Raw genomic sequence first — 8243 nt, 5'->3', positions numbered from 1 at the left:
TATTCAGTAAAATGGGACTAGGTACAAATTTTCAAGTATTTGAAAATGACGTGAAATTATATGTTTTTTGTCCAGAGGCTAGACATATCTGGGGCATGGTGACTAGCGCGGTGACTTTGTGTCCAGACTGAGTCCATCTGGTTGTATAATAAATCTCATTGTCAAGGTGAACAAGCCGAATTTGAAGCTAAAGAAAAGCGATGGCATGCGCGCACACACTATTTGTTTGTTCATTGAGCGTGTGGTGAGCTTTCCAAGATGAACGTCATTCCTATTAGCCAGACATATAACTTAATGGTGAGAACATTTAGATATTATTCAATGTTATCTTTTTCTAACGAATCTAATTGTGAAGGTGTAGCAAGAGGCATTGCTAGTCTGGAGAAGTCATTTAACTCATTTGACCCTTAGTGTATTTTCATGAAACTAAATAACATTCATATTATTAAGGAATTTCTCTAGTACCTTTTTTTTACGACATAGAGGCTTGCATTTCTTTCAAAGGTGATTTAGTAAAAGGCCTGAGGGCACATGCCATTCTATTTCTCAGACCGGTATTAAGATATACTAGTGCAAAGGGCCACATGCCATCACGCCTCCTCTGATTCAGATTCAGATTGTTCACCTTGAAATAAAATACATTAGAAACTTAGTAAAGGAATATTAATGAATCTCACCTTAAACCCGGGTTATGAATGCTCTTGCTGCATCTCTTGCATGGTCTGGCAAGGTGATGGTGGCACTCTGCTTCCGCATCCAACCATGCACAACATTATCCACCGATATGCTCATGCTGGGATCCCTTGGATTCAGCACCCATCTCTTTTCTAGGCAATCCTTCGTATATCCGGAACTTGGCTTGAACCACTCCACAGTTACATTGAAGGAGTTAGTTTCCGCGTCCTCCTCTGCATCAGTGATGCAGAGCCCCACCCATATCATTTGTTTTTTATTACTGGGTCTGACAAGCACGACCATTCCTTTGCAGACCTGTACTGGATTGAATGCTGAATCCAGCTTCTTGTTCCTCGGCCCACAATAGTGATCCTCAACATCGTTATCTGTCACTGCATTTCCAAAGGACATTGTTCCGCTACTATCTGGTGCTCTGGGTTCTGACCAAAAGGACTCTTCCAATTCTTCATATACAACCGGCCCATTTTGGATAGCAGATATAATCTTTTCCCAGTATTCGAGCAAAGGCTTGCACCTCTTAAAATAGGATTCTCCACCAAACACCAACCCCCTCTTCCAGAAGGCAATATGCTGTCTAATCCCGGCCACTATACTTTCCTGGTCTTTGAGTCCATCCAGGTGCATCGGCCGTGGGGAACCCTGAGGAATCATAGGTTCCCCAGTTATGGGATCTCTCTTGAAGAGTTCAATGCCATCCACTGGCAGCCACACTGTGTCCCATTCTCTCATCTTGTACTTCATCACTGGAGCACCATCACGCATGCTGAAATGAAACTGAAGAGGCTTGGAGTGGCCAATCAGCGTTTCGGATCCATCCCTGATGTAGCCTCTTACAAACCCCTTAAAGTCTGGAACCTCTGTCACAAGTGCAGCTTCAACAATGCCTTTGATGCAATTTTGGAATTCATCGTAGAGTTGTGGGAGGGTGAGGACATTGGATCGCCGGAGGGACTCTGCCAGGTGACTGAACATGGCATCGACGTCTTCATGAGTGTGCCCAACCATGAGAAAGCCAAGTGTAACCGTTTCAAATATGCCTTTGGCAACAAGCATTGCCAAGTACGCAAAGACGTACATGTTTTTGTTCTCACTGCCAGCATTGTCTGTTTGGAGCAGAAGATGGGGTGGAAGGCCACATCGGCCGCAAGAACTTCCTTGAGATTCTGCTTCGTTTGGATGAGGCTGTGCATTCACCGGGCGACCAGCCTCGTCGGAATGGCATGAGGCCTCACGTGATAACCCTACAATCTGACGGCCAACATATTCACTGGGATGGCATGGGGCCCCACGCGATACTGCAAGCCTTTGCTCCTCCTCCAGCTGAACCCTGTATGGGGTTCGATCGACAAGGGCCTTATGCAAGGGTTGGCCGTTCAACTCAGTCTGCGCACTTTGCAGAGACCTTAAGTGTTTTGCTAGGGACGCAATCATCATGTTTGCACCCCCGCCACCCCATAGAGGTACAAAGAAGTTCCCATAGTTCTGGGCACCATGCCCATGAGCGATTATGCCAAACAGAGACACAGGCAGCTGCATGGATGAAGAGATTGCCTTGGGGGCAGGATTGAGTCGAGGTAAGCACGTCTTTTTCTGGTCCATTTTGTCGTGGATGATGCAGAGGTAAGAGTCAGGTCTCTCCATGGAGAGAATCCTGTTATGATAATATGCAGTCCTGCAGCTTCTCTGCTCGATGTTGTGGTCAAGCCGCCTTCTAACCAACGTCTCTCGCTCTTGAGCGCTGCAAGAATTCTTCGACAAAGCCATTTTGATAGCAGTGCACTCGCCACACTTTGAAAAGCTAGAGTACTTTCCTATATTCACATCCCTGAACCTGTTGCTCCACAATCTACTAAATCTAGATTGGCTCAGCTTCCTGTAGCCATTACTCTGGAGTTCCCGATTCACATCTTCCAATATGGCCCCCTTGGTATACATGGAAGGGAGAACTCGTTGGGTGTCTCGTGTTCCATCTTCCAAGAGGCGGGTTTTATGTGGTTGCTGCTCGCTACATGTCTCGACAAACCTCTTGAAGATTGCCTCTCCATATACAACATGACCCCTGGTTTTGTGCGTACCGTCGTTCCCATGGACTGCCTGTTAAACCCTTTGTTCCTCGAACTCAGTTTTGATTCTGTAGAATGTGGTTCGAGGGACTCCATAAATGATTCTCCATGCCTTCATGCAGACCAAACCCCTCTGGAAGACCATGCCCCCCACCTGATGTTCTAAAGCATCAACAGATGACCGTAATGCCTCATACACAAAATTGCGAGCTGCCTTCCAGGACAATGTCTTGTATCTTGCTCTCTCCTCTTGAATAGCATCCCAATCAGCATGTTGACAGCACCTCCTCTTGCAACAAGCAACTGTCGAGACCATTCGAACCTCCATCGCCATTTTCTGCCTTTTCGGTTCGTTGCTCAGATCCCTTTGGCTGCGCTGTAGGAAGGTGTACTTTCTTTTCCCATGAAGAGATGTTCTGTCATCAGTTGTAGTGGTGTTTGATTGTGAATCCTTCACATTCTCAAACACTAAATGCCTCAATTTCCACCGCACAATGCTTCCAATAGTCAGACTGTTTTCTTCTGTGTCAACAACCTCTAAAATTGCAACTCCAACATCATCCCAGCCCAATTCTTGATTAGCAACCGCATCTCTTGGATCGACAATTATGGCTAAGCCCTCAGCTACCACCTCCCCCTCGGGGTTGTTTAGAAACACCTTTGCCTGAATCCATGTAACACGGTTCTTAAGATCCACGGAGGGAACATGCGTCGCACTTGCGCTGTCCCCAACATCTGCTTTCTTCTGCAGATTTTTCAAGGCAACAACAACATTTACCCCGACGACCATCTCTCCTCATTCAATAGCAACCACATTCCCATCGAAGACAGTCTCTACTGATACAGCAGCATTGCCTTCCCCAAGCCTTTGACAGTGTATAACAAAGTTCCGATCCATAGACACAAGGGTCCCTTTTGCAACTCTCTTCCCACCATTCAAAATGTAAACCTTTTCCCCAACCCTGAAGGCCATTCTGAAAGTGCAGAAAAGAAGTTAAGACCATACAAAAAATGATTGGAGAATGCCCTAAATCATAACATACCAAATAGCATGAGGCCACATGCCATTATTCAAACATGCTATTGACACCCACATGAAATTTCGCATTCACAAAATTGGCATGAGGCCTCATGCCATCTTGATATACACACAGCTGCAGGCAAGTAAAAACATACATGACAATACGCTAGCCATGAAATTGCAAGGGCCCAAGATGGCATGTGGCCTCATGCCATTTCTAAATGTGGTCCTAAACCATTCCATGGTGAACATACTAGGAAGCACAAGTGCCGAATATCAAGAGGAAGCGGTAGCCACACCAAAGACAGTGCCGCTCGCAACACCGCAACTACTCGTAGCGCCGCTCGCAACACCGCAACTGCTCGTAGCGCCGCTCACACAAACTGCCACTCGCATAAACTGCCACTCGCAATGGCGCTCGCAATACCGCAACCGCTTGTAGACGCATAAACCACAGCTCACAACGCCGCTTACACAAGCAGCGCTCACTGCGCTCAGCGGAACCAAGAACACGGCGCACAAAAATGATAGACCTAGGAATGAGTTCGAGAATTCAAAAATAACACACGCTTGAACGTCACATCAAATCCTCTGACAAACCAGATCTTATGATTCCTCTGACAAATTTCAAACTGAGTAGCTTCTAGACTTTGCTGTCGGAGGTTGAACTTTGTCACATCATGTCCTTGCCTCGATCCAGCTGTGCCATGTCAGTGATTCGAACTTTGCCATGCCATGTTAGCGATCCGCGCCAAGATTATTCGCCGTATAAAGGAATAATTATGCTGTGTGTGTACGTCCATTTATGGCAATATAAGGCCACAGGCCATTCAAAGAATAATGCTAGTCAAGCATTTTTTGGTGCATTTTTGGGTTCAAAATTGCATGAGCCCACACGCTATAAAGTTTACCTGTACCAAAAATAGAAACAGCTTTATTTACTTGGGAATTTAAGTGGTTGAGGCATTTTTAAATTTACAAACACATGCCCTACTTACATTCATTTGGTTGCTTAAAATTCAAAAATATTATAAACCTTTCTTTTTGCATTTTCAATGTTTTCAATTATGGTTTTTGATTTTCGCAGGACCAGCCTAGTAATCTATTTGCATCCCGTCATGTTTATAGCTAGCTTTCGTTTGTCCCCTTCGCTAGCCTGAGATACATCTGCTCGGCATCTGCCTCTTACAGCATTTGCCTAGAAAGGGCATCTTTCTTCACGCAGCATTTGCCACATGTTTAGGGTTAGGGTTTAGGGTTTAGCAATTCAGTAGCTTGATAAACATGCAAATACAGAACTTGATGCAAAATCCTTTGATATGTCACAATGCCCCTAGAACCATAAACACATTTCAATAGAGAGGGTCCTTTCATTTCATAACTCCTTACGTAGATCTTGGTGAAACCAGAGTTAGTGAAGTTGGTTTCTTGTGATCCCGCATCTGATTGTGATGTCCCTTTGCAGTGTCGATGGAAAGGTCAATGCACACCAAAATGTAGAATCTTGGAGCAAAATAACGGTCGGATCTATGGCAAATGCCCCTGAAACATTATAAGGCTCGTGTGGTCTCATGTGGTGTCCGATCGAGATGCTTCTTTGTAGGGTCATCAAGAAAGACATTGTATACCATTCTGTAAAATCTAGTTGTGATCTAACGGTTGGATCTCCAGGAAACTCAAAACAATCTCGCACGTGTCAGAATATTCTAGGAATATACTCCTATGTGCTCCTGAAAATGGCATGCGGCCCCACGCCATTCAAGAGATAATGCCAGATGACGCCGAGCATTTTTTGGTGCATTTTTTGGGATCAAAATTGCATGAGCCCACACGCTTGAACGTCATATCAAATCCTCTGACAATTTATTTAGCTGAACATCTGGCATTTTTGGAAATACAAGATGCTTTGGAATATCCAATCATGCATGGTATAAATATAGCGAGGGTATTAAATGATATCCCAATCATGATCTTTCTTTTGGATTTCGCGTGCATGCAGTCCGAGGAATGATGACGTTGCGGATTTCTTTTGGATTTCACGCATGCGCGCGCCGATCCAGAAATTAATGGTGGCGCCCAAGTCCGAGGAATGATGACGTGGCGGGATTACCAACCGTCGTGACATTTCGCGCGTGTGAGGTTAGGTTTTGCATTTTGCTTCGTACTCGCACTCGCACACTCGCGCTCGCATCGCGCTCCCACTCGCGCTCCCACTTCTCTACAGGTTTCTCGTGTGCATCGGCGTCCACTCGCGCTTGCATCACACTCGCGCTCGCATCGCACTCGTGTGCATCGGCGTCCACTTCAAGACACACCCAGTTTGTAACTTCGCCGCCAACTCCGCCGCCCACTCCGCCACCCATACGCAGCCCACTTGGCGTCCCGGGAGATTTCAGCGCCACTCTCCAACTGTAAGTGGCAGAGTAGCCTTGCTGCTACGATCCGCTGCACACACAGTGCACATTCGCCAGCGAGTCCGGTTGTCACGCCTCCATTCGGCTTCAAATGGTAAGTCTTTTAGGCCAAGTAGAAAATGGCATGAGGCCACATGCCATTCAGTAGCAACATTGGCATGCACCGATTGGGCTCTCGAGTGCAGTCCGGTTACAGATGGCATGTAGCCTCACGCCATCTTAGGATGCAGCCTCAAGACATCTGATGCAGTGGTGAATGGCGTGTGGCCTCACGTTATTTATAGCTGCTAGCTTTTCATCTGTCAGCTCTAATTGTTGTGCATTTCTGAATAGGCGAGGAATTGCGTTCTTCTTCCAGCCACTGTCAATGTGGATGCAGAGAAGGGGGAGGAGCTCACCAGTTGGACTTTCGGGATGGAAGGCGAGGATCTGAGGCTGTACAACACAGATGGTGGGAGAAAAGAATGCATGGGGATCCTCATCCAAGTGACAGACACTCCATGCAGTTCCATGCAAGAATATGGACTGGCACTTGTGGTAGAGACAGCGTCTGCCTTCAAGATCCACCTTGCACATCCTAGCGGCTTCCCGGAGGGGGGCAGCGGTTATGAGGAATTCCTACAGGGAGCTAGGGAGAGGTTGTCCAGGAGGCCCACAATTTCAAAGACGCTGCGGGTCTATGAAGATCACATGGAATCCACGGACCTCACCTACGGCGATGTTCAAAAACTATATTCCAACATTGAGTCGTTGAGAGTGCCTCCAGTTCGCGAAGCGAAGGGGAAGGGGGTCGATCTGGAAATTACCCCGAAGCAGAAAAGGGTGGTCAAGCTCAAGCCGACGTCCGACTCTCCTCCAAAAAAGAAGCTACTCGGTGATGCCATTGCCTCGGGTTCGAACACTACACCCACCAAAAAGAAGAGCCGCAAAGAGCAGAAAGAGCAAGAAGAGGCAGCAAAAATCGTCGCAAATAATAGTACTTGTTACTATTCCAACAAAGTATATACAATCGACGTGAGCCGTATCGACATCCAAAGCAAATACAACCACAGGCTAGTATCTGATGAGTGGGTGGAGAAACTGAAGCAGAAGATGCTGGCAAGTCCAGTAACACCCGACATCGCAGACGTGATCCCCTACTACCGAACAATGAAGGGCGAGACGAGGTTTCCAGACTTGATCAATAGGAAGGTGTTGGACGATCAGAACATCCGGTTCTATGCCGTCTCCGGGCAGCATTCTAGCTTGGCGATGCAAGAGATAGTTGTGGATATTATGGTGGGCGAGGAGGTGAAGAAAGTCTTCAAGACAAGAGTTGTCCGCCTGATAAAAGGCAACTCGCCCCTCCGATCTATCATATCCATCTCCCACGCGCAGAATGTCAAGCAAGAAACGTGCTACAAATCGGGTCTGCACGAGACATTGGCACGAACACGGAAGCTCTGGGTTCAACTAAAGAAGCCACAAAAACCAGGACAAGGACGTGCACTAGCAACTAGCGCCTGGCAGGTAAGCCTCGTTGCATGTGGCATAGCATATGGCCTCACGCCATTTCCATTGCAGGAATTCTCGAGTCTTCTCTCGAAAACACTGGGGGTCAATGACACACTCAGCATCCATAACATTATACTCGCGACAAAAGTTGTTTTTGACAAATGGGTAGATGTGCTGAGGAGGTACCATGACGGGGAGTTGCTAAACTCAATGGGTGTGGAGGACGGCCGGAAGCCCAATGATTTGAAGCTCAATGCCTTGCGTTTCTCGCGGTCTCTAGACGACGAAGACCTTCTGACAGTGGCTAATGCTCTTCTACGTGGTGAGGTAGTCTTCAACAAGACCAAAATGACTCCCGGCCATATTGTGACATACGAGGACTTGTGCACGACTCTGAGAGCTCGTGCGCTATTGAAGGATTGGATCTTCGAGCAAGTGGCCGTGGAGAGGGTGAGCATCGACACCACGCAAGAGATGATGGAAGCGCTGGAGTTGTCAAATGAAGACATCGACGAGTACGTGAAGGGGGCCCCCAAGTTCATCGATCTGCTGCGG

Source organism: Selaginella moellendorffii, unplaced genomic scaffold (assembly GCF_000143415.4).
Source record: "Selaginella moellendorffii unplaced genomic scaffold, v1.0 SELMOscaffold_124, whole genome shotgun sequence".
NCBI lineage: Eukaryota > Viridiplantae > Streptophyta > Lycopodiopsida > Selaginellales > Selaginellaceae > Selaginella > Selaginella moellendorffii.
This window is presented reverse-complemented; position numbering follows the sequence as displayed.